This window comes from Numida meleagris, chromosome 4 (genome assembly GCF_002078875.1).
Source record: "Numida meleagris isolate 19003 breed g44 Domestic line chromosome 4, NumMel1.0, whole genome shotgun sequence".
In the NCBI taxonomy this organism is placed as follows: Eukaryota; Metazoa; Chordata; class Aves; order Galliformes; family Numididae; genus Numida; species Numida meleagris.
Genome location: NC_034412.1, coordinates 13,832,768 through 13,859,574, shown reverse-complemented (window position 1 = coordinate 13,859,574; position 26,807 = coordinate 13,832,768). Strand labels below are relative to the sequence as shown.

Genomic DNA, 26,807 nt, shown 5'->3' with positions numbered 1-26,807 from the left:
TAGTGCCGGTGATTTTCAGTAGTCTTAGCAGTATAGCAAATATAGCTGCATAAAGGTTCTTGTTCAACAATAGCATGTAGTCTCCATACATACTGATCAGTATGGAGACAGGTTCTCAGAGAGGCTGAGAATCCTGATGGAGGAGGAGCTGAGCACTGAAGCAAGAGATATGCCAGGTGGCTGAGAAGCCAGATCAGAGGGAGTTTGGCACTCAAATGCTGTCTGATACTTTAGATGTGTGATGAAAGCGTTTCTTTCCAGGTACAGGTAGTGGAATCTGCTAGAAATAGTAGGCAGGAGCAGAGCTGGAGCACAGCAGAACAGTCTGGGAAGCACACGGAACATCCTACATACCTCAGATCTCTGGGATAATGGAAGGAGATGAGCGCACCACACATCATGCTGGAGCACAGTGGACATGGAGGTATGTGGGAGGATGACAAACACTGCCTTGGGTGCAAAACACAGCTGTGGCCTTGCAGGCTGAACAGGACTGATCTGTTCTCTGATTTATTTATTTTTTAATTATTATAAATGATCATTGTGGGCACCAACTTTATTGCCACAAACACTTTACGAAGATGGGATGGGGAAAAGTAGTTAAGAATAAATGGCTAAGACTTAGTAAGGAGATGCAGGCTATTAATTCCCCATTTCCACTGAAGTATGTTGATAGTATTATTGTTATTGACCAAAATGATCTGGAGGGATAAATAAGACAAAGGTTTTTACTGAAAGCTGTGTCTTCTATGAGACGGACTCATCCACAGCCAAATTGAGGGAGCTTTCAGGTTTTATGCCTGTACTCCATAGATTTAAGTTAATGGTATGGTTAAGAGATCTTAGTTCAGATGTTTTGTGGTCTCGTGGAGACAGCACATTGCCAATTCAAACAAAATTCACAGTTTTGAAGGTTTTTTTCCCCCTCCCTCCCAGTCATATAAGCTAAAAGCATTTTTGAAAGTGAGAACCAGGAGTCTGTAACAAGGCGTGGGTTTTATGCCAAGTACCATAGTTCTGCAAGAGGAGAATATTTGGAGTCCTTCTTTTATGTTCAAAGTAGGAATGAATGAGCTACAGCCTTCCCCGCCAACCCTTCCCCTTATTTATTTATTTATTCCCTCCTGGAGGCACGCAAAGTATATTGACATATACTAAAACAGCTTTGACAGGGCATTCTAGATGATGGATTGATGCATAAAGGATACCTTCTAGTATTTTATTAGAGAAGTGATTGTTTGGGTGTGAATCACTTTAGTTTAGCCAGAAGGAGGTATACAGTTTCCATAAAACCAGCTCTCTGTGGATTGACGTTTTGGGAAACTAGCAATCTTGCAAAGACTCAAACTGAAGTAGGAGAACAGACCTGTGCCCATTTCACTCTTGATCAGCAAATGTCCTTTGTGGGTCATTGGGAGCCAAACTCATGTTTAAAAAACATTTCAAATCATTATACTTTACTGGAGGAAAAAAAGAATCACTCTGGAAATGGTCTGGCCTTCAAACCTATCACTGTTTGTCTTCTCAACAACAGTTCTGTCTGTGGTATCCTGGCCTTGCCAGTAAGAAGTGCAGGTTATTTCAAATGCCCTTGTTATCAGCAAAGGGTGAGTACTTTTACTAAGAGATTAATCAGAACTGCCTGTTAAGTAAGGTTAAGTAATAAAAACACTTCATGCTTTTACAGATAGTTCAGGCATGCTAATAAAATAACTTCTAAGCATGCTTTTCTCTTTTTTTGATGGCTTATGTGGTGTAAAAGTTCAGGGGGTTTGTCCCAGTCATTTTCCTCCTTTAAATGCTTAATCAAAATCCTACAGAAGCGTGATGATCCATACATCTACAGGTGAAAAGACTCCCCAGTAAAGATAAGAGCAGTCAGGTCTAAAAGATTAAAACAAACAAACGAACAAAAATCCATACCAGATAAGCCTTTGCATGACCAAAATGTGGAATGGAGTGAGGAACTTCTCTTAGCAGCAGCAGTGCCTTTGAGAAATGTCTGTGAAGCTGGAGCATCACATGTACATGGAGAGCTGATCTAGAGCAAGTGGGATGATGTGGTATGGAAATAAGAAAGATATTCATAAAAACATAGCCTGTCAGAACAGAACTCTTCCCAGTCTCCTCCTTGCCTCCAAAGAACATGAAGTAGCTGGACTAGATCCAGTTATATCCCAAGATTCTATATGAAAAATGTCAAGTGGTAAAGCCTAGAGGAGAATGTGAAGCCAGTGGGGATACTGGATAGAGAGTTATTACAGAGATTGGTATTACTTCAAACCTGAAGATCTACTGATCCTTACTCTATAGCCTTGCAAAAATCAAAAGCTACAGAAAACATCTCTACAAACATTGAATGATGACGACAAGTACTTGGATAAAGCTGTACTTACCAAACTTACCAGCTAGGATGGTATCCAGTTCAGTAGTTTGCAGCTGACAACTACTTGTCAGTACTTTCTGGCTTGGTTTGATTTTCAAGTGGAAAGTGTTACTGCATTTCAAAGCAAAGCATTTGTTTTAGTACGCGTGTGTGTTTATGTATAAATTCACTGATTTCAATCAGTTACTTGGCCTCCAGCAGTTTAGTACATATGCCAGGAGTGCGCTGTGATTCACTGCTGTTGTGACCTGTTGTGAAATCTATTTGGATATAGCAGTTGTCTTATTCAGGATCTGCAGAGTCTATGTCTAATTCAGTGAAGGAGTTGAAAGGATTGAAAAATTAACTGATATTTCCAAGTTCTGGCCCTGAGGAACAAGAAATGTGTTCAAGACACATGTGAGCATGTGCCTTGGTGCACAGAGGTTGTCTCCACCCAATGTCATAGCCCTTCAATATTATTAAGCTATTTGAAATTTATTCCCCTCCAGCCATTTTTTACTGTGAAGGACTCCGCGACTTTACAAAACATGCTGGGACCACTGAGCGACTACAGGCAAAAATTTTAGATATTTTCAAAGGGCTTGGATAAGGAGAAGAGCTCTGCAAAGCAGAGATGTGGTACAACAGGTGAGCATCACAGCCACAGAGAGCCTTGGGGCAGCAGTGAGGTGGCAAGCAGCATTTGTGCATCTAAAAAGCACAGCCTCTACTACTGAAATAAAAGGAAATTGCTATTGGTTTTTGACAAGGTTGAGATTGGCATTGATCAGATGTGTCTCATGAATCTTTCCATGACCCAGCTGTGCTTCACAGAGCAGTGAGCCTGCTCCTTCAATGGGTATGCCCACATGGGATGCTGCAAGCCCACCCTGCTTGTGCACTGAGCCAGCTGAGAGCTGCATCACCACATCTGCGTGGCACCACTTATCAGTTAATAAGCCCTGAAGAGAAACAAGGATATCAGCGTGGGCTCTGGGCCATGCTTATGCTGTCAGATGGCTTTTAGATCAGGGCTGGCTTGTGTCCTGCTACAGGTAGAATCAAAGCAGATTCGTTCCAGAGTCCTATCAAAATAAATGACATTTGTTTATCCAATTGAGAAAAGGATGCAAAGCTCTGAGGCTGGGATAAATACCTGAATGTTCTTGGAGAGGTGGCTGTGCTGCTCCTAGGGATGTTTTGCTGTGGGATTTTGGCACTTGGGATTTTGTGATGAGCTGATGATCAGGAATTCTCAAATCCTTAATAGTGGTAAGGAATTAAAATCTATAGCTCTGGATCAGCAGTGTGAAGAAAGCCCTGCACCCCTTACAACCCTTCATAGAGTTTGGAATTTTCATTACCGTCTGCGATAGTGGGAAATCCCTTAAGCAGAGAAAGTGACCAGTTTAGCACTTTTTAAAAAAATGTCAGATCAGAGAAGTATGCATGGAATAGGAACATGATTGATGAGTTGGTGGAGAATAGCTATTACTCTGATATTCAGTGTTAGAGGCTAGCAGAAAGACTGATGTTTTCATTTTACATCTTCACAAGATGGTAAGTTAAGGCTGATCCTAGATAGGAAGGTGGTGGTGGTGGTGTTTTTTTTGTTTTTTTTTTTTTAAAAGTCAAGGAATAGCACCAAAATTGATGTATTAGTCATTCTTCTCTTTGTGCTCTGAAGTATGAAAATTCAGCATGCCAGATCACGGTACTCCGCTTATGGTGTAATTTGTCATGAAAAATTGTGCTCTTTCTTCACCATCTTTGTTAATAATTGATACTCCTTCCAAGATCTAAACACTTTGTATTTCTGTAGTGACAGAAAATAAAGCCTCCAATAGAGATCCACAGATAATAATAATAAAAACAAAACACAACACCCTTTTCTTATGTTGTTTCTACTCATCTTTTTAGCAGAAATGTCTTTTCTGAAGAAAGATCTTATCAAAATATTTTATATTCAACGCATTTGTGAAAGCAGTGCAGACATGGAGCCAATATATCCAGCAGTGACTCTAAGGAGCATGTGCTGCCTTCCTTTTGTGGAAGCCTTATGTATTTTCCTTACCTTATTAGATCAAAATATTTGCATTGTGAGGGGAACAGAGCCTTGGGGCTGGCATTTGTGTCTGGGTAATTCTCTAACCACTGGGAACAGTGACCAGAAATCAGTTCTCGACTGCAGGATCAAATATGTGGTGCCAAACTCCTTTATTGAATAAGGGATCCGTAAGGCTATAACCTGTAGTTTCCTTTTTGGTCAAACATGATTAATACCAGTAATCCACAAACTCAGCATCGTTTAAAACTGATAATAGCAGGATGCTGTTAGGTTGAAGTGATGTAGACCCTTGGCCTTTAGGAACTCCGTAAACAGAGATTTCCGACTCTAGAAAGTTGTGCCTGGTTTTTTGGTTGTTTGAAAACTCTTCTTTCAGATGGTATACCAAAATAAGGATTTCTCTTTCATTTCTTTCTGAAAAGAAATTCTACTCGTTGTCAGCAGTGCTGGAAACTTTGAACTCAAGTATGTGCACAAAATAAGCAATTCCAGCCTTGGCACTGAGCACTGGCAGAGATGCTCAGCTGTGTTTTGAAAGGGCCACCTCCAGGAGCAAAATACAAGTTCAACAAAACAGCTCGTATAATATTTTCCAGTATTTGCTGTGTGCCTTGATGATTCTTCATACTTTTAAGACCCGTTCCATCAAGCTATAGAAGGAAATACAGAATATTCTGGCATTTTTGTTGGTAGTATGCTTGGATTTAGATCTCCCTGGGCAGGGCAGGTTTGGGTCTTTAACATCAAAGCTATAATGGATAAAGCAAGGTATTCTATCACATCAGTGAACCGTTTTCCAGAAAATACTGTAAAAGGCCCTAGTAAAGGCCAAGAATTTGGATAGATTAATAACAGTTTTAAATATTCAGTGGGAGAATTTATTTTATAATTATAATAACAGTTATTTGGATGTAGTAATAAAGCCTAATTCATAATAGCACTGAGCAGCAAAAAGTACTGCATGTTAACTGCAATACCTGGCAAAAACCTAGTAATCTTCCTAAAAGGGCAAGATCTTTCAATGTGTATATACAAAGGAACTGCTAATCCTGGTTCTTTATTAAAGTAAATATGGGAGGGAGGACCATTTGTTTTCTGAATTAAGAATTAACAATTTTTTCTTCTGGGCTTTGTGTTTATCTTCATACATTCCTTGAGTTTTCTCTCTCAGTGCTATCTTCTTCATAGATTGTATGTAGCAAGGAATAGCTTTTGGATAGTCTTGCTATAGTAAAATCACGAGTGCTGCCTTCTTTCGTAAGTGATCTATCTGCCTACTTCTCAGACTCTAAAAATTAACAACAGAGATCTGATTCATTAACAATATGTAAGCGTGTAGTAGATCTCAATCCATTACTTCTTTTACAGTGAGATGCTAGACTTTTTCCAGTGTATAAAATTTAAATGAAGATTAGAATATTTAAGTGCTTCTGCAAGCAATGTGCATGATGTAAGATTATTTCTGTACTGGGCACCTTTAAATCAACCACTACTCTCTCATTAAAATCCATGAATACATTGGCCACTCTACTCCCTGCTGTTAAAGGTCTTTGGCTTTCTTTGTACAGAGCTTGTGTTTTGAAATTATGAGCATCTGGCTTTTGATCATTGACTTCTGTATAACTGATTAATCAATCCGTGCTTAACATCTATATGACGAGCTAACAGGTATCCTTATTATCTGTATTAAGAGTTATTACAGAACATTTTGCAGATCATAGGTGAGTGATGGCACTGCCAGCTGTGATTTCATAACCAATCCTATTTCAGTTTTAGGTAACATATATGTAGTAATGGTGAGAATAATAAAAGCAAAGCCCAGGAGTGCACAAGCACTCATATTGGGATTTCTTTGGACAGTGGCCAGTTTGGCAGAGAAATGTCAAAATACTGTTTGCTGTAGCCTTAATTTGCTACAAAACATCATAAAATATTGGGCTGCATTTGGAATTAGATAGAATACTAGAAAGCATTTTTTGGAAAAATTGGAAAAAAGAAATCATGCAAAAGAAAAATAGCAGTATACTTTGCTTGTTAATATTTTCTGTTCCAGGGAAGTACTTAAACGTTTTCACATGTTCTTTTGGTGTCCCTCAGTAAAACACCTTGTGACATGAGTAGGGGAAAACTGGCTTGCTCACTGTGCACATACATACATTCAGGGAACAAAATCAAACCAAAATTTTGAAAACTTATTTCAATTTAATATAAAAATCTATTGCTGTTGTTTTCCCTTCCCCAAACTTGAAATTATTATCCTATGGTCAATGAAGGCATCAGTTTGCAAACCTGGAACGTCAGTTAAGATTTCAAGTACTCTGAGAATAACACACAAAATTTCAGTCTGAAAAATTTTTAAAGGAGAGTTTAATTAACTTCCTTGTGATATTAAAAACATCTAGAGCCATGTATCTGATTTTATGGTACTGTTTTGTGGCTACCGATGTAGATCTATAGATATGCACGTGAGTATGTGTGTTACTGATTCCATATAAATCACAGAATGGCTTGGGTTGGAAGGGACCTGAAAGTCCATCCGTTCCAAACCCCTGCTGTAGACTGGTTGCCTCCCTGACAAGATCAGGCTGACGAGGGCCCCACCCAACCAGACCTTGACCGCCTGCAGAGATGAAAAACACTTCGTTTAAGGAAACAACATGAAAGCATGAGATCTGGAAGTAGGGTAAGTATAGCAGTGCATAATGTTAAACAGAAAGGGTGGATGGAGAATCTGAACCTTCAGCATTTCTATGTACGTAACACCATTGCTTATTCTACTCTTGGATGAAGATAAATAGTTTCAGATTCAGAACAGAGTATGTCAACAATATTCTACTCTTGGATGAAGATAAATAGTTTCAGATTCAGAACAGAGTATGTCAACAATTGTCTGACGGTATGCTCAGCAAATGAAATTCAGTGTAGCTGAGTCTGCTTGACAAAAGTTTAGTAAATATTTAAGTGTTCAGGATAATATCCATGATTAAGACATGAAAGTTAAAAAGCTGACACAAATCATGTATTTCTACCACGTCCAGAGGAGTTTTTTCTGATATATTTCAAATCTTGACTGCAACATGAAATGCAAATCTCAGCTCAGGGGCAAGGAAACAGACAGGAGTTAATAAGCAAAGGCAGGTATGGTGTCCAGATGCGAGTGAAGGCCGGTCTAACAGAGGGCAGGTGTCTAGACATCCAGCACCTTTGGATTGCATCTCCAGGTGTGTCTGCACACAGGGAAGGGAGGGTGTCTGGCTACAGGACAGGGAAGACGCCTACAGGCACAGCTGTCTGTCTAGAGGAGAGAAGGAGGGTGACTGTCTACAGAAGGGAGGAAGTTTAAGGGCAGGTGGCTGTCTAAAGGAAGGAGGGCAAGAGTCTGACTAGAAGTAGGAGATGAGAGTCACGTGGAGGGGTCTACAGGTGTGAGGGTCATGCTTACAGGAACACTTCCACAGGAGGGAGCCTGCAAGAGGTCATCTACAGGAACGGGGCCAGGTCGTAGTTCATGTTTTTATTTATTAAAAAAAAAATTATGTTATCATTTCTTTGAGCCACGTTCTTGGAAACTACTTGTGTTGTTTAACTTCATTGGAGAGAACAAAAGCAATGAAGCTGCCTCCACCCAGTTTTAGGATGTCACTTGAAAGGTATTAGTCATAGGCCAATAATAAGAAAAGAATAGCTTATCTTATTCCAAAGGAAAGACTCACCAAAAACTTCCAGAGAGAAGGTGATCTCCAAAAAGAGATGCTTCCCTCTTTGCTGCCAGCCCTTAAATGAGGTTTAGGGAGGGGTTTACCCAGGGTGCATCTGTCCTGCTGCACAGGTGAATTGCCTGCACCTCTACTCCCAGGGCTAGCCATGCCTCTTCACCAGGTGCTCAATCACTACTGCAGGCCATGACCTAACAGTTCCCCTACAGACTTTCATATAGATTTTAATGGGTTGCTTGTGGTGATTTTATCAACAATTTTTTTCTGCTCAATGAAGGCTTTAATATTATAGAGACAGAGGGAAATTAGACTTCTGTTCTTGATACAGTTGTGAAATAACAGTTATTTTCCAAAAAACATTGGATCTTCTGACTTCTTTTACTACTGTCAAGGCTATCTAAGGACAAACTCAGGAAAAAAAACCCAGAGAAGTCAGGATAACATTGGCTTTGGAAAAAGAAATAGAAAAAAATGAGCAGGATTTCAATTCTTTTATAGATGAAAATAAATCCTGAGTGTTGCTCAGATTTTCCTCATTTAAACCACATTTTTCTGACATTATAATGTTAGCTAGAACTATGTCTATGTATATAAATACCCAAGGTTATTTTTAGATCCAGCTTTAAAAATGAATTAAAACATTAATTAACTTGCTGATATTTCAAATCACTCTCACATCTTTTGTTCCTGTTTGTTAAAAACTACTTTTCTGTAATTTATCCCTTTAGGGAAAGATAGACTCTAGCAGATTGCAGGCTGTGATACCCATGAAATCCTTTCTTTCAATGCTAATATATAGAAATCTATTGAGAGCTATAAGATCGAATTTCACTTGCTGACTACCAGTGAAGCTGGTGAGGATGCAAGTAAAGATGCATTTTGGGTTGTTTCACCCTGAGAAATTGCTCTGTGATCTTTGATAATTATATATTATTACTTTGCTAAGACTGATGTCTGGCTTCCACATTTGTTTTTCTGCTCTGTGCATAATCAGAGGGACTTTGAATGGCAAAACAAAGACATCTAGGCCTTGAAGGGATCAGGTGCAAAGAGATCTGCCTCATCTCTCACACTGCACCATTCAGTTGTTTTTATTTTGGCCTAACTCAAGAGCCTATTTATCATAACATAACCTGGCTACCATTTCATGATAATCTCTCTCTCTATTACACTGAAATCTCTGCAGCACAATATTTGAACATCAGCAGGAAAATATCCTATAGTATTCTGCGTTTTCTTTTAGATCCTGCCACGTGGTCATTTCAAAGTACCTTGGGTGGTGAGGAGGAATCCAGTGCTTACTTTGAAAATCCTCAGACAGAAGACGGTGTGGTTTGTGCTTGATGTCTAGTAAACCACATCATTCTCTAAGGCACTTACTTTCTCAAATAGAAACATTACTCCTTTCTTCCTGAGGAGCTGCCTGGTTTTCAGCATGGAAAAATACAGAACGAAAAAGACTCTGGGATTTAAAAAAGTCACAAATGCAGAACAACTACCTCTCTGTATTAATCAAGTGAAAGAATTTTCTTATAGCTGACGCAGCCGTTACTGCTTGTGTCTTACTTGAGTGCTAGGCAGACAGGCAAGGCTTAAAATCTCATCATTTCTCTGTTTTGGAGGGTTGCATTCTACAAGTGCCAAAATGTTCTCTGTCTTCCTGTGCCTTGCAAAAGTTGGGACAGCCTTATAAGATGCAACAGCTGAGTGTGGCTGTCAGTATTCAGGGATGTCCCCTGTGGCGTGTTCCAAGATGCACCCTGTGAGGGAAGGGGCTGGAACATTGAGCTCATCCAAGCATTGCAGGGGCTGCTGGATAACTTCAGTACCCAGGAAAACTGGATGCAGGGCCATAGCGGAGAATTAAGTGCTTGGCTTAGGTCTCTTGGCCTGTAAGCATAACTGCATATCCTGAGTGCACAACAAGAACTTGCCATATAAACATTTAATTCCGTCTAACTTAGCAGCTAAATTAGGGGTCTTGAATTTACATTGTCATGCTGTTCCACTCTCTTTATATTCCTTCTGCATGAGCTTTGCTTTTGCGTTAGCATTTTTTAAAGCCCTGGTTACAGACAAGTGGAAATAAGCAACTCAGTCCTTGAATGGTTCACAGCTGGAATATTTTTAGGGATATGCATGAGTTGGGATGAGACAGAAGATGGACTGGAATCTGAGGACTTCCCAACTTGGGCACCATCTTGCAAGTATCAGATCTGGGATCAAAATTAAATATAAATGTTCCGTTCTACTTTCTTGAATATCAGTAGTTTATGAAAATCCACTAGCTGAGGCTCAAAATTAATTTAATTAGCCTAACCTTAATAGGGTAGCTTTGAATATTCATCTACGTTATCCAGGGACCATCTAAATTGATTGAAAATGGTTCACAGATTGCGAATGTACATTGATCTTTTCTGTCCACCCTTGGTTCTAAGTGGAGTTCATGTGCAGAGAGTGTTCTTTCACTTAAAGCCAATCCATATGTTGTAACAACTGCAGTCGATACACTGATAGCACATGCCATTTGCAAACAGATGAGGACAACAAACAACTTAAAACTTTTCCTCAGGAAAAATACAAGCTCTCCTGGTTGATACATTACTAATGTGCTCTTAATTTAGCAGGCCCAGTTCATTGTCTCACACATTATGTTGGATTCCTGTCATCAATAATAGTGATCAGAATTTTAACAAGGGAAAAGGAGAATATGTAAATGCAGACCTCCTCCTAAATCCAGCAGTGATGAGGCTTAGTCTTCTCTGGGAGGAGCATAAGACCCCCAGAATACACCCTATCCTGTAAGACTGGACCTTCAAGTTTCCCAAACTAATTCAATATCTACTTTGAACAAGCCTGCTAACTATTAACTGCTTAGACAGACTGCCTCTGAATTGAGTTTTGCTGTCATGGTAGAGCTTGCTAAGATTCGATAGCAAAGGAGCAGATGATTAAATAAGTCTCTTCTAGCCTTACTTCCTATGGGAGTAAGAGGGAAGGCATAAGCTTATACCCAAGAAATTGGACTTCTTAGGAAGAGGGCTGTAACACTGGCCCTTTGTATAAAAGCCAGCCTTCAGCAGGTGACACAGTAACTTCCCAGGGTCCTAAGGCTGGAAGGGAGAGTTCTGGGCTAGCTGTCACAAGAAAAGGAAACTCATGCCTGCTGGGGAGTTGCTGAGGTGAGCAGTGGGGTGTGGCAGGGAAAGCTGTGGGTTTCTTTACTGGTGCAATTTTCCTCTTTTCTATTAGGCCCCAGTACAGCTGTAAGTATGCTGACCAGTGTTTACTCCTTCGTGCTGCTAGAAAAAGCACAAGTGGCAGTTCATCAGGCGCGTGTAAGGGAAAATCCTGCATGCAATAATAATGCAGGACCAAGATATATATGCAGTATTTCCAATAACGAGGTCATTCAAATGTTTCCAGATCTTTCTTATTTATTTATTCTTGATAACCATTCCTACTTTGCCACTCTTGCTGTAAATGAAACATTAGTCTTTGGTATATTTTGTATTCTTTAACTTTCCCACTTGACTTAGCCATTTAGAGACACGTCCCCAGGGAAATTAAGTGAAAATCCTATAAACTACCAGAATTACAAGTCTAGAGGTACATGTTCAGAGCCAATAATTTTGGTGGAATAAAGCTGTAGCGCACGTTGCTATATTTTCATTTGGTCATACTGACTTTCCAAGTTGCTGACACACAGTGTAATGAACAGCAATAATGCTACTACATTTCAAATGAAATGAAAAGTTATATCAATTTTATTTCCCAGATATGCATTTTTTTTTTCAAATACATGCATACAGAAAGTAATTAATTAATTCTGTGTAATTCATACTTGTTTTTGCTTCCTGAAAGTCAGACATTAAGCAAGATTTAATCTCAAAATATAGAACATACAAAATCCAGATCGAGTCATTGTGATTATCAGGGACTTTGGACTTCTTTGCACTTATGATGCAGAGGTCTTGGAGAAACAAGCAGTTATGAACAAGCAGTTTATAATAAGTGTAAATTTTATTTCAGTGTTTATGGCACTTCAAAATGAATAAGCAGTAAGTGTCAAAGTAGTTTTCAAATTTAGAATCCAAAAAAGAAGAAATATGCATCATTGTTCTTTTTTTTTTTTAGCTAGCTCTGGAGAGTACATTTGCCTTATGCATGATAGCTCCTTTAGAGTATAACAGAATCAAAGAACTCAAAATTTCCAGTGCACAGTGCCGTCCACATTCTGACTCTCTTTCTTGATACAGCTTAGTAAATACCTTTTCTTTCACTTTTGTATTGTTAGCAACATAAGATGTAGCTCCATTTAGTCCACACCTGACCACAGGTGGTCAGTCCATTACGGAGCGTCAGTGCCACTGGAGACTTGGTTTCTCTTCCTGCACACCTATACTGTGGGAGAACTACATCTGATCCCCTGTGGCATAAGCTGAAGGAGATTATTCCTTTATCTTCTCAGTGATACTGTTGTTCCTTCTATGGAGCTCAGCAACAGCAGAAACTTTGTCTCTTTCTATGTAATTCCTCCAGCAGTGCTGGATGAAGAACCAGAATGGAGTCACAAGATCAGACTTTTCATTCTTTTCCATTTGTTTCTCAGAGTTCTTAGGTCATAGTTTTCCTTTTCTGCCCTGAAAAGAAAGTGTGATGCACAGGGATGTCCCTCCAGGGGATCAGCTAGGTAGACATTATAGAGAGAAATTTAAAAGGAAATGTCAGTGTGGTTCACTGTAGTTCATTGTAGTTTTCCTGGCACAATATCCACAATATTTGTAATGGACCTGTGTAAAGTTGCTGTTAAAGAAAAGCACAGAAACTGCATCTCCCACCACCCACAGAAATACATGATAACAATTCTCTAAGATATGTTCACTTAGATGTACTGTATCAGATATTCTTACCATGGAGAGAGCTAGTAAATAGATTTTGGAACAATGTAATATTTTTATTATACGTTTTCTCAATTTTTGACAAAAATAAATGGATCAATAATGCACTCATTAAAATGTCAATGAATTGCATATTCAGAATTTAATGAAATGTTTACAAATTGTCAAAAATTATGTCCAGATAACAATTATATATACTAGCAAAAATTAAACATAGCTATGTAGTTCAGTTAATGGACTACTATTTTGGTTTGGTTTTGGTTTCTGATAATTAATCAAGAGAGTCTATGTAATAAGTTTTTATATCAATCTTTTATGAAGATAGAAGTTTTCTCCATTGCTGATATAACCCTGACTGCTGTTCACAGAAGTGACAGGAAGCTGCAGGAACACCCATACACCGTACTGTAGGTGTATTTATGTACTCATATACATTCCTGTTCAGAGATAGATTAAAAAAAAAATAAAGTCTAATCCATAAATCCTGCCAGAGAAAAAGGTTTTGTGAGACATACAGAGATTGCAGCATTAAAAACAAAAAAATGTAGAAGTCTACTAGCTTTAAAACCAGATGTGACAGGCCCCTATGAAGTCATTTCCTACTGCTGTCCTGCTGCCTAGCTGCACAGGTTGTGTTGTTGGTCTCTGGAACAGATGGTCTTCTCTTTATAAACTCCAGAGTTACTGGTCAACGGAGGTATTTAATTTTGAAGTTCTTTAAAAAAAAATCCTGTTTTAGATTTGTTTCTTGATGAAGATTCATATATTTTTACTGCAGAGTAGTATTTATCCAAAGCGTAAATCCCTACTGTTTTATTTCTGGAATTATTCACAAGCTTTGTTGCCAACTTTTAGTGTGTTGTATTGGCCTGCCAGCTCCAAGTGCTTTGTTTTATTTTCTGTCTGGTTACTGCTACACTCCACCCATCTCCATGTGCAACTGAAACAAAGGCAACAAGCCTTGATTGCAATAGCATCTTACAGAAGAGCTTCCATAATTTCTATTTCTCTGCATTTCTTTTTTTGAGTAAGAAAAGAAGTATTGTTTCAAAGAACATGTTAAGAACTTCTGGATAAATATGAACAGTTGCATGAACCATCTAGATGACTCCAGCTGGTCTCAGTATGATACAATCTACCAGTCAAGCGACAGAATACACAGCTCATTCACATCTGTCTTTATCTAGCACCTAGTTTTGTCTGGCAGACTGGATCACACATATATGTAAGTAATTTTAAATATTTTCTGGCAGCATAAAACAGGACTGGAACAATTATCAACACTGCAAATTACACTGAACATTTTATAAACTCAGAATTTATGTTGCTGTTTGTTTTGCTTTTCTGACATGTGTTTTCTTAGAAAGTTCTTGAGCTGAAGATATGTGAGTTCCAAGTTAAAAACATTACTGCCTTATTTTATATTTCTAAAAATTATGCTGGAGAATTGATACCTGTGAAACTCTGATACCTTTAGAGCTACATTCAATACAAGGATCTATAGTAACACAGCCAGCGCATGCCACAGCAGATGTATGAAGTTGTTGACTCTATATACTCAGAAAGAGTTGCATAAGTTAAACCCTAGTGCAAAAATTGTGAGTTTCTGAATACTGAGACATATCTGGCACAGTCCCATGGATTCATCCAAGCACTCTTCAGCTGCTCCTGTGCATGAGGAATTACGTTTGCTTTTGTCCTCCCAGGCAAAATTCAGAGAAGCAGCTTTATGGAAGTGGGGACCCTGACTTGCTTAAAGGACTATAACTAATATATCTCTCCAAGTGACTGTATAACTTGACTAACTCTAGACCACAGAGCGTCCTCACATATCACTTGAGTGCTGACTGAGAGCATCAGTGATTTTCTGGACATGTTTATCTCACTCATACAACTGTAAGGAGTGGTAGATATGCACATTCCCATGGTAATACAATGCTCTCATCATGTGTCAGAAAATCTAGCTTTCAAACTTAGATCTGTCTTAATTAACGGTTAATTCATCCTTTATAAACTTTCTTTGTAGTTAGCATTCCTTTCTCATTGTATATGAGGACACTGGTCTAGCACACTGGATGCTGAAAGCAAAGCTTAATTGTGTAGGCTGATCCTCACTCCTTGTTCACAAGTGCTTGAAGGAGTTATGTTTTGACTCTGAGACAATCTTTGTTGAGCACTTAATGGCACATAAATTCCTTGACTCACCATGTAGGAAAATGGCTTGCACAAAGGGTTTTCTCTTTCTCTGCCATATATTTCAACAAATTCAGGGCTCTGATTTTCTACCTGATTTATTGCCCCTGTTGCACAGGAGAAGAGGCCAGGGAAGGTTACCTTCCTTGCATAATTTTTATTACATTCTGAACTAACCTCTCAGCATCCTCCTGGATTTAATTTTTGACTGAGATGAAGCATAGCCATATGAGGATACAGATCCAGAGACAAATTACTGCAGCAGAAAACTGACCTCAGAGCCTAAGCAAAATCTTGAGCTTCATATTCCCAAAGTTATCACCTTCCATGCCCTGCTCTCCTGCAAGTATTTTTTCTCAGCAAGGCTGTGAATGCAGGAGTTGTACATTGTTTTGCATGTTTCTTCCCAGAAAGAGTTGGAACGGCTCTGTCACATTCCTTTTTCCTCTTTGTTACCCATTTACAAACTTTGTAGGAAATACAAATCAGTAAATTTTTCTTAGGTAAATTGAGATTCTCGTTCTGCAGCAGAGGATCTGTCTGTGCATATAATCTGTGAGAAGTTGTACTCCAGCATGCAAAGTGTTCATTCTTTTTTTGTAAAAAGAGAAAATCAGGGAATAGACGAGTCTGCTTCTTGTATTTATGGTGGTTTTAGTATGCTCTTTTGCATCACTGATTCTCTCTGCTTTTCTCCACAGGGGAGGAATTCCAGTTGTAGAGAGGTGACCTTTGCATTACTATTAATTAACACTTCGACATGGAAGTTAGCACTGCATGCAGACAGCCTGCTACTTGAGCTGTGTGGCAGGCAAGCCAGTTACTAACAACGCTGTCCAAACATGGATGCTTCCTTCCTACAGCTTTTACAAAGCCAAGCAGCTGTGTCTATACTTCAGTCTTGGAGACAAAGGGATATTCCTGAAGATGTCAGTGAGAAAATAAGGTACACTGCCAGAACATGTGATCTTTAACACAAGCCACATATAATTACCTTCTCGGAGTAAGAAACGGAAAATGCAAGGGGTTAGAAACTTGAGAAGTTTCAACAGCAGGAAGCAAATGGGTTAAAAGCTCTCCTGGGATGTCTAATTGCAGGGAAGTTCACATTTTTACATCTTCAAGACCCAGAAAAAATAACTTTCTCTGATTTTTTTAAAATTTTATCTGTCAGTCTATACGTTGGTCTCTTAACATTATAAAATTTTGTATGATTTCTTTATCAAATCTATTAAGATTGTAAGCTGCTCTGGCACATAAGTCAGACACTAGAGGGACCAGCTTAGAAATGATCTCAAGGCTGTAGCACGAATATAACCACTTATTTTTCAGTGTGGCTGTTCCTTGAACCTTCAGCTTGATCGCATAGTATGGATTTATAACCTCTTCAAACCAGCATTTTCAATGTCCTGCAGTGGAGGGCCTGCTCTGGGATTGATCAAATTAGCTTTCTGATAAATAGTAGCAGTTAGGCTGCCAATAATCTAAAGTAATACTCAGGGAAAAAAATGAGCTATCTATCTGTTGAAAAAGATGTTATCCTTTATCTCATAACAATTAATGGAAAAATACTTATGTTGAATAGCCACTCTTCTGGCAGTCAAACCTTGTACGTAAGGATAAAAAATTTTCTGGTGTATAAACAGTGCTATGTAAGAAATATTTTTTAAGAAGAAACATTGCATGCTTCAGACACTAACTTTTCCCCATATTCATTGTCCATTTTTCATGGAGAGATGACTGAAAGAGCATCTTGGCTTGTGGGACCTGCTGGCATCTAACGGCTGTGCAAGACTTCCTCTCTGTGTTAGGGAGCACTTGGAGCTCCCTCACACATTTTCTTGTGGACAATTCCTTTTCTTGCAACCTTCCCTATCCTGGTGCTCCTCAAAGGCTTTGCTTGAGGAGATTTGGCTCTAGGGTCTTGACAACACTCATTAAATCCATATTCAAATATCTGCACCTAAGGACCAAGCAGGACCACCATGTTGCTGATGCAGCCATTGAGTCTGTTGGCTCTAGAGCAGCTGTAGGGGCTTCTTAAGGAGATGCTTCCTAGGCTACATTGATATGGAGACAGAATCCCTGTACCACAGGATGTCCTTCACCCCATGAAGCTTCTGAAACAAAGGTTCCATCTGTTCTCCTGCAGTGCCTCTTACAACTCACTGTGCTCCAGTCTTGAGTCTGAATGTTGGATAAATCTCTTAATCAAATTTCTTGTGCAGTTTTAAACTTTGCCTGCGGAAATCTTTTTACTGAATGTGTATTTAGACAAGAGCACAGTGTCACTTTTCTTATGGAACAAATCTTGCTGAATGAGAGTAAATGGAACCTATAAATTTAGCGCTTGTGACCTATAAAACATATCACAATGAGTGGAAAAATGCTTCCAGCAACCTCCTTTTTGATTCCTTTAGAGAAGAAACAAGTCTGTGGTTAACATATATATATATATAAATATATATATACAATCTCAAACCCTGTGCGTTTGGCATTTACTAGTTTTTTGCCAATGAGAGAACAAGTGTACATGTAGCCAACTCCACTTACAGAAATGTGATCTCCTTCACCCTCCGGAAGCCAGAAATGTTTCCTATCAAGTGGTATAGTGGAACTTACCACCACAAATGAAGATCTTTGATGAAATCATATGAATAGATTTGTTCAAACTGCAGTGTATAATTTGGCTGCTCCACAAATGGAAACAAAAGAAATCAGCTCTTGCCGACTGGTGTGTGTTGTGTTGTCTGTTTAAAGATGTTACTTATTTCTGGGATCCACTGCATGGATTTTAATTTATGCTGGAAATAGAAAATAAATGGAAGATAAATAATTAAGCAACTGAATAATAAAAACAAAGAAAAATAAACACAGAAACAAAGCTAAAACAAAACAAAAAAAGCCCACATTTTTTTACTTTTTTTTTTTCCTGCTTGAGGGAGATGGTTAAGGGTAGACATTTCCAATGGGAGATAGTGACAGTAACCGAAGCATAAGATGTTTGCACTTTTAGTTCTAGGTCCCCAGCTAAAGCTGATCTATTTAATGGTTCAACATACATTTTTCTTCCTTTCTTTCTTTCCTTCTTCCTTTCCTTTTTAAATATTTGTGCTTTTTTTTTTTTTGAAATAAATTATCTTTTTTTTTTTCAATATCAGTGATTAGGCAGAATGGATTGAAACCTACATAATTCATATCATTCATTTTCTTCAGTATTAGAAGGAATCAGGAAACATTGGCTCTTTACAGTTCTTTTGGGAGATGCCATGTGTAGGGAGTTCAGTTTATGGAACTTTTCTACTTTTGCTTTTATTTTATGAAGATAACAGACATAAAATATGGGTCACTTGTTATTTAAATTAGAGGAAACTAAAAAGCAGTTTTCTAATGATAACTTGAAGTGTTTCTTAAAGCTCTGTGTAGCTATGTCAAGCAAATAGTCTCTCATCAAATAAACATCAAAAGCAGTAGAAACAAGTCCGTCTCAGCTTCTGTCCAGTAAAGAACTGAAAGAGTTGGGATCAAAGTTATCTCAGGCTACGCAGAGATATTAGGTAACAGAGACCTGATATCTCTGCTGCTTTTGTTTATTTTGTTTTCTTTTTAAATCCTCCTCGGTCAAAAGTTTTTGGACTAAAATTACATTTTAAAGAAATCTCTCACTATTGTATCCGTAAGGAGAGGTGAATTCAAGTAGTATGACTTATGGCTTGTCTCACATGTGAGTTTTACATTAGAGAAACAAGCAGCAATATAACAGAGGAAAAAAATGTTGAAAATCAAGAGATTTGAAGACCATTTTTTTTTTTAAGAAAGAATAAAATAAAGGAAAAGAAAACTTGATAAGACTGCAGTTTCATGGCAGTAAATTCAAAGGACATATTGAATATGCCGCACCTCCATCATGTGAATAGAGGCTGAGGTGGAGGCTGTATGGCAGAGTACTGTGCCAGCAGGAGAAACAAATGTCTCAAAGGGCATGGACAGCTGGCAGTGCTGTTGCGAAGGTGTGCTCCAGTGTAATGCTGAGCTTGAGCACCTCTGGTGGACATCTCAAAAAGCTGGCTGCTGCTGCCAGTATATAATTATGTGCATCATATTTCTGTACAAACATAGAACAAAACCACAACTCAATTCTTGTTAAAGATCCATGGCCAGGATATTCCTGCCTAATAATAAACCCACTGCTAATTTAGAAAAGCATTTCTTATAGATCTCTTCATATAAATCCCACCTCTTTGTTGATAGCCATGTGGCAGCCTGCCCAACAAGCTCCCATCAAATTAACCAAAGGACATGGGTGGTCTCCAAACACCAAATGTAGTAGTGCAGGCAAAGCAGCTGACACTGCGCTTCTTATATGGACTTGGAAATGTATAATGCTATATAAGTAAGTAAGGGCTGTAATTAGGCTAACTTAAACCAGCTTTTAATCTTTGCTAATGAAAATCTGCAGATAAGATCCTATTTTTTTTCACCATTTTCCAAATGCTTCTGCATCCAGTGTTTTAGAAATGAAAACCTGTCTGGAAAGCTCCACTTCTGCTGGCATTTGTGTGCCTGTCCCAGAAACTGTGCAGCACAGCAGGAGTCTAAACTCCTGCAGGGGCTTCCCAGATCAGCCCAGCTCCCACCAGATTCACGAGAGCCTCCTGCACGGGCCACCAGCACTGCAGTCAGCAGGCACCACACACCAAGCTCCAGCGCAGGCCTGGGTGACCGTGGCTTGGCTCCTCTATCTGACTGGAAGCGCTGCTGTCACAGCTCAAGTCGCTGTTTCCCTTCTAAAGTAATTTTTGCACAGCCAGAGCCTCAACTTTCCATTTTTACAGCAGCAGAAGTTACATACATGAGGGCTGAAGAAAGACTAATCAGATTTGTCATGTTTTCACTCTTCTGCTAGGCCATAGTAGAGATGAGCCTCCAAGCAAAACAACCAGCAGCCTCAAGAGATTTTGGACTTGGCACTGACTGAGCTTCCCTCCATAAGCATCCCTTTTGCCAGCGTGTCTGAGCTGAAAATAGCAAACGTGGACATGACAGCTGACGAAAACGAGAGCAGGTTAGGAAGTACTAATTGCTGCCATTCACTTTTAAACAGCCACCATGCCTGAGAGAACTGAGTAGTGAGGTTTGGTTAGAGCAATGTAAATGCCTCAGGGCCTTTCCTCCTGCAGGCTACGGGGCTCCCAGGAGGGCAGCACGGCACAAGGCAGGCTGTGTGGGTGCCCACCACTCGTGTCGTGCCCCTTATATCAGGAGGACGTCCATGCAGTTTGATAAGTGAGCTTTAAAGGCTCTGCAGGTGTCCCCCCATGCTTCAGACAGTGGCCACTGGCAGGTCTCTGAGTTGAACCCACTTTCATTCAAGTGTCACTGTGTCACATCTGAAGAAAGAGTGACAGGGACATGGAGGACAGCTGCCTTCTGAGTGCCATCGGAAGGAAACACCTCTGTCAGGGAGGCAGGGCCTCTCTCTCTGTGTAGCACTGTGCCAGTGCTCAAGTCCTGAGGTAATGTTTCAGCAGGCCAAAATAAGCCTTTTTAATGAGGTCCAGGGTGCATTGTGCCTCTTGCCAGCTCCTCATTAGCGAGCTGACTGCACTGCAAATAGGCAAAGCCCATCAGCTCCACACAGTCAGCAATTGCTGCTGGGCCTGCTGCTGATTTACAGAGATGAGCTGTTCTGGGTTAAGCAGCCACATATGGGAACTTGTAGGGAACTTCCTTGAAGTAAGCCCTAAAGTAAGTTACATCTTCCTTGGAGAAAGTTTAAAATAAAACCATATGAAGAAGCAGGCAGAAATATGGTCTAGAAGTGGAAAGCCAGCTCTGCTTTTATTTTGCTGTATCTCACTGTGAACATCTGCTAAATAAAAAAGTAGGAGGAAGCAACTACTAAAAGTGATGTTACTATTTCAAGGGTAAAGAAAATGGAGATTATTCCAAAATTAATATCAATGATTTTTGTTTTTATTTTGAATTTTCTTTCTGTCATTTCTGTTTCTCCAGTTGTGGCAAACTGTTGTGATAGTGGAATGGGCAGAAGCCAGACCTGTCATCTCTCTCCCAGGAGTATTTCAGTGTCATATTTTTGCATGTACGAGATCAGAGGAGGTCCTTATGTGGGTAGTGATTCCAGCAAAGACAAGGCTTTGAAAAAATGGGTTGTTTTCAGTGAAAGTATAATCATTTCTTCGACCAAAAGAAAAATATTATGTAGAACTGTGTGGTCAGTGAACTCCACGAGAGAAGATGTGATACAGGGCTCATAGTAGAGACCATTACTTGTGAACTGTAGTTGAAGGCCATCAACTCAGACAGCTTGTTCTTGAGTCAACGTAGAGAGTGATTTTTGTTGAGTCTTTAGTTTGGAAATGGAGCTACAGTTCACAAAAGAAGTCTCTCGGGGAAAGAGAGACTGGCTTGTAGTCCAGGGAAAATTTTTTTAATTCAGTGGCAGGTGGGGCAGTGTTGTGGTTTAACCTGGCACATTTCCCCCCACCATCCACTGTGGGATGGGGGAGAGAATTGGGAAAAAAAGGTAGAACTTGTGATGCACAAAGCAATTGCTCACCACCTACTGACCAATGCCCATCAGGTCTCTGAGCAGTGGCCAGCTGCCCTCAATTTTATAGTTTGCTCACATGGTGTTGTACGGTATGGAATACCCCCTTGGTCAGTATAGGTCAGCCGTCCTGGTTTTTGTCCCTCCAACTCCTCATGCCCCCTCTGCCCTGCTTGCTGTCAGGACAGTATGAGAAGCTGAGAAACTGAAATGTCTCTGGCTCTGTACAGCCCTGCTCAGCAACAACTGAAACACTGCTATGTTATCAACACAGTTTTTCTCCTAAAGCCAAAACATAGCATCATACCAGACGCTGTGCAGAAAAACAACTCCTCCAGCTGAAGCCAGGACAGGCAGAGATGAATGGGCAGGCTCAGAGTTTCCTGCACTGTAGTTTGATTTCCCACCCTTTACCCTTTTAGGAAAAGGGTCCATGTATATCAGTCTCACAATGTCATAAATTAATTGCTAGCCACTTGTAGCTTTATTATATTTCTGCTTCCTTTGCCTCAAGATTTGGCTTGAGTTTTTTCTCATAATCAACAAGGGTGAAGGAAAACATTCTAAGAGGTTGGCTGAAACAGAATTAGAATTTATCAGGAAGTTCAGTACTGCATTTCCATAGAAATGCATGAACTGGGATCATTTTTTATGTAGGAGGAAATAAACCTTATGTTTTGTGGGTTTAAAAAATAAGTTGCTGTATCTCCTGCATATTCTGTGTAAATAAAAGGTCAAGAAAGCTAAAATTATTCAAACTGATACATGCAATTTCACTTCTTATAAATATCTGAATTTAAGCCTTTCATTGATTGTTAAGTGGTATCCATGTCCTTTGAGGCTTTGCATAGCCTTGTTGTCCCATTTTTTTTGCTTTTTTTCTTCTGATTATAATGGTGCAGTATACAGTGCATATCTGCAAATCTGTCTGGAGTGGAAGAAACAAAGTTAAAATGCAAGAGCAGATGGACACAAGTGGTTCAGCTGCCTGGCTGGGATGTGCCCAGAAACTGCTGCAGAATACAGACTTAAAGCAGTTCTGCCCCTCTGTCATGTAAATGTTGTCACTGCAAAAAGTAGGGGATGTGGCAGGGCAGTTACAGAGCCTTTCCCAAAGAAAGGTAAATGGAAGTTCTACTTTTGCTTTTCCTCAGCTATGTAGCATAGCGGGTTTGATACTGTGCCAGTTCCTTCAGTATTCTGGATGGACATTCCTTGTGTGAATACATACATTTCAGCCTTGGATGGGACTTGAATGTGGTAATTTTCATTCCTGTAGTCTCAGTTCATTAGCCAACCATAGTTTTGTCCCCATATTATACTTTATAATGTTTACTGAAAAATGTACGCGCATTTCATTTCATTTTGGGGCATGAATTTTATATAATCCTTATTGTATACAGTTCTGGTATTTGCTTTTTTTTTTCTTTTTTCCTATTTTTTTCTATATATTTTGCTAATGACCCTTTTAAGATGTGTTTTAAACTGAATTTACAGTCTCTGAGTTTGTATATTGGCAAATTTCACTTCATTAATTATTTTTCTTGAGGTCTTTGTCTGCTGAAACTTGACTACCTTCATTTCCAGTCTGTCTTTATTTACCTAGAATTTAAGAAAGTCTCATAAATGCAGCAGAGCATATATTTATCAAAATCTGCACTTACTGTATAGAAGAAGCAGCTGAATATATTCTTCATTTTCAATGGGATATTAGCAGGAGCAGATGGCTCTGTAAAAGACACAGGAGCTGAGATTTTTACAGGAAGATGAGTGGATAGCATTTCTTTGGCATTAAGTATGGACAAAAAAAACCCAAACCTTATTTTTTCATCTTGTTGACAGAAAGAAATCTAAAACTTTTGCTGCTTGGGCTATAGCAAAATGTGTCTTAAATGAGAGGATTTTCAGAAGACAAATATGAAAGTGTTTTAAATGGGGAATAATAGTAGTCCTTTCTGCCCATTAAGGAGTTACATTTCTAATTAATACCTTTACCAGTGCTTTCTGAAGTCTTTTATGAAAGGTTAAAATTATTGCTGGCATCACTTTTTTATTGGAAATTGAGATATACAAGATGTATTATCTAAGCCAATGTGATATCAATTTTACTTGCATAGTCATTGATAAAAATGTCTAAAAAATGCAGTCCTCCGGCTTAAGAAAAAAAGCCTGTCTATATCTATACAGATAAATACAGCAAGGAGTATTATTTTTTTTTTCAGATGACTAATACTAGGTGTAAAAATTATTTACTATTTTAAAAAATTAATACATATTTTATGCCTAACGAATGGACTCAACAGTTGTGTGCCAAGTGACTTATGCCAAAATCCTGTCAGCTGCAAAGGCATTGCTAATTTGTACATTTGCAAAAGCACAAAGTGAACAGAGACAAGGTTTGAGGTTTATGAATTCACTGAGAAGTGAGACAGATGTAAACAGAGACTTTAAAATCAGACTTTTTATTGAAAATACTGTTTACTCTCTCTGGTATTTGCTTACAGCTGCTGGATGCTGGCAAAGGACATTAGTCTTATCCTTGCATCACCTTTCAAGTAGTATCCTGAGCCTTACCAGTGTCCTCCATCCAGTGGACACAGATTTCCAAACCCATTGCAAAGGATCTGAAAAACTGCCTTTCTTGACAAGCAAGGGCCAGTTACATTTCCAGTAAACATTATTCCACATAAACTTATTTACCTTACTAAAAAGTGTAGCAGTCAAAGGAATAATTTTACATGATATTATTTTCACGCATCTGCATGAAGTATTTACAAATAGATCTGACATTATGCACAACAAATTTGACATTTATGGCTCTGATGATCTGCCATGGCAGATACTAAAATACAGAAGAAAAGACTTTATAAACGAGATTTCCAAAGAGCTAATCCAATACAAAAGTCAACAACTGAAATCTAGCTAGAGGCATCTGAACAAAGTATGTAACAAGGTACAGATGAGTGATATATGAGATCTGTGAAATTCTTATTAGGAAAGAGAAAGAGGCCTATTCTGTGTCTTTAGAAAGACTTTTTTTTCTGACTCCATAGCTCACGTCCTATCATCTTGTTATTTCTAACAATATACTTGAAACACTGGGACACTCATTTTGTTTGAGACCTCTCAATATTACTGTCTTCATGTAACTGCTGGGATTTGTTACCAGTGCTGCCATTCACTTTCTGTAAGCCTCAGTAAACAATTTCTCTTTATTTGAGCTTAAGTTCAGCAGTCTATAAACTGGTAAACATGATCCTTAATGGCATCACAGGCTGATTTTTGCTATTTTATTTTGATGCAAAATATGATACAGAAATATTGTAACATTTATACTAAAGACATAAGGACTTTAGGATAATGGGGCAATTGTAGAACAAGTAAGCACAAACCTAATCTCATTCCTTTCTTTGGGAAACATCACCCAGCTTGCAAACTACTAACTCTCCCTGCTCTTTTACCTAATATTACATCAGTAACCTTTCTAGTCCATACAGTAAAGAGCACATAACATCATCGATTTCGGTGTCAGCTTTAACATTTTCACTCATATGTGAATCTTCTACCATTTTACGTAAGAATTCACATTCAATTTCTGCCATTTGAAGTCAGGTCTGTCAAGTCTTTTCCCTTCTTACTCATTTGTTATGAGTATGCTGACCTGTGCTTCAACATCTATTTTCTTTGCATTGTTGAGTGCATTGAAATCAGGAGCCTGTACCTCAGCTTTTACACAAATATTTGGTTGTAACCCTTTCCTGTTTTGGCATTATTACATTGTAGCGCTGTTCTGAAAGTTATAAAAGGTTAATCATTAATGACAATACAAGTATCAAGCAGAAATATTAACCACTTCATTGTCTGCTCATGCATACAATGATTATATATAACACAAACACTCTTTGCACAACAGTTATTCTCTACTAATGTCTGTTCAGCACTGCAAAAAGAGTGGAGAGAAAATCCTTTACTTGAGGATTTACCTGAAAATCCTGAGCAATGGATTACTTATGATAGATTTTAGGTTGTGGTGCACTCAGACATACTGTCTTGAAGGCTTCAGAGAGGTTGTTTATCCTCTAGAAATCCTGAAATAAATGTGATGGTAGATTTTGAAAATTTATAAACTTTTTTTTGCTCCAAAGAAGCCTGGAAATTGTCACATTCCAGGGTTACTGAGCTGTGCTAGCAAGCAGAAATTCAGGCTGAAGAAAATGGCACAAATACAGTTAAAGCAATGGGTTTGAACCTAATTAGTTCTAGGGACTCAATGCCGGATTGGATGAATCATGAGTTTAATGACTTGGAATACTGAGGTGATGGGGAATCCATCATTCTGAAAAAAGTGCTGTAGGAACAGATTGTAAACAAGCCAAGAGAAAACTCGCATTAAATATTTTGAAGATTCACTACAACATTGATGCCTGAGACAAAGAGAGTCCAGAAAACGACAATCTAATGATTTCTGTACAGATTATGTAAGCCCAATATCTGCTACAGTTTCTAATCCATGATGGAGAAAACATCTTAAAGAAGAGGGCTTGGGTCATGAATATTATTGAGTCTGGAGATCAATAGAAGAAGCTGTAGGCTTAAAGAAAACTGGATGAAACAGGGCTACGTAGCTCACAAAAGGGATGCAGTGATTAAAGTGAGGACAGCACATTGACACAGAGGACACTTCCTGGTCTCTGAGCAGGTCAAACAAATAGTTATTTGAAAGGCTTCTCCAGCAAAAGTATTAAAGTTTACTGCAGCAGGAATTGCCAAGGACTATAAGACACAACTGAAGAAACACTTTTCTTTCTTATAAGACTTTCCTTGTTTTCCTGTTTCCTCTCTTTAATGATTATCAGGTAATTCTTCAATAGAGTATGTATCTATTAAAACACTGTGCAGAGTCTTGGATTTTCTTACTGCATTTGTTGAGGTATTTAAACAAGCAGACAATATTTTTGAAGAGTAATGTCACTGAAATCACTAAAAAAAT

General features: G+C 38.8%; 1 long non-coding RNA gene across 1 annotated transcript; it reads right to left on the bottom strand.

Moving 5' to 3' along the window:
• On the bottom strand, nt 11,190-26,090 carry LOC110398558. Its single transcript, XR_002438461.1, has 4 exons — nt 25,801-26,090; nt 23,482-23,546; nt 17,869-18,050; nt 11,190-12,841 (listed from the first exon to the last, which is right to left on the bottom strand). It is a non-coding gene; the product is annotated as an uncharacterized LOC110398558 (long non-coding RNA).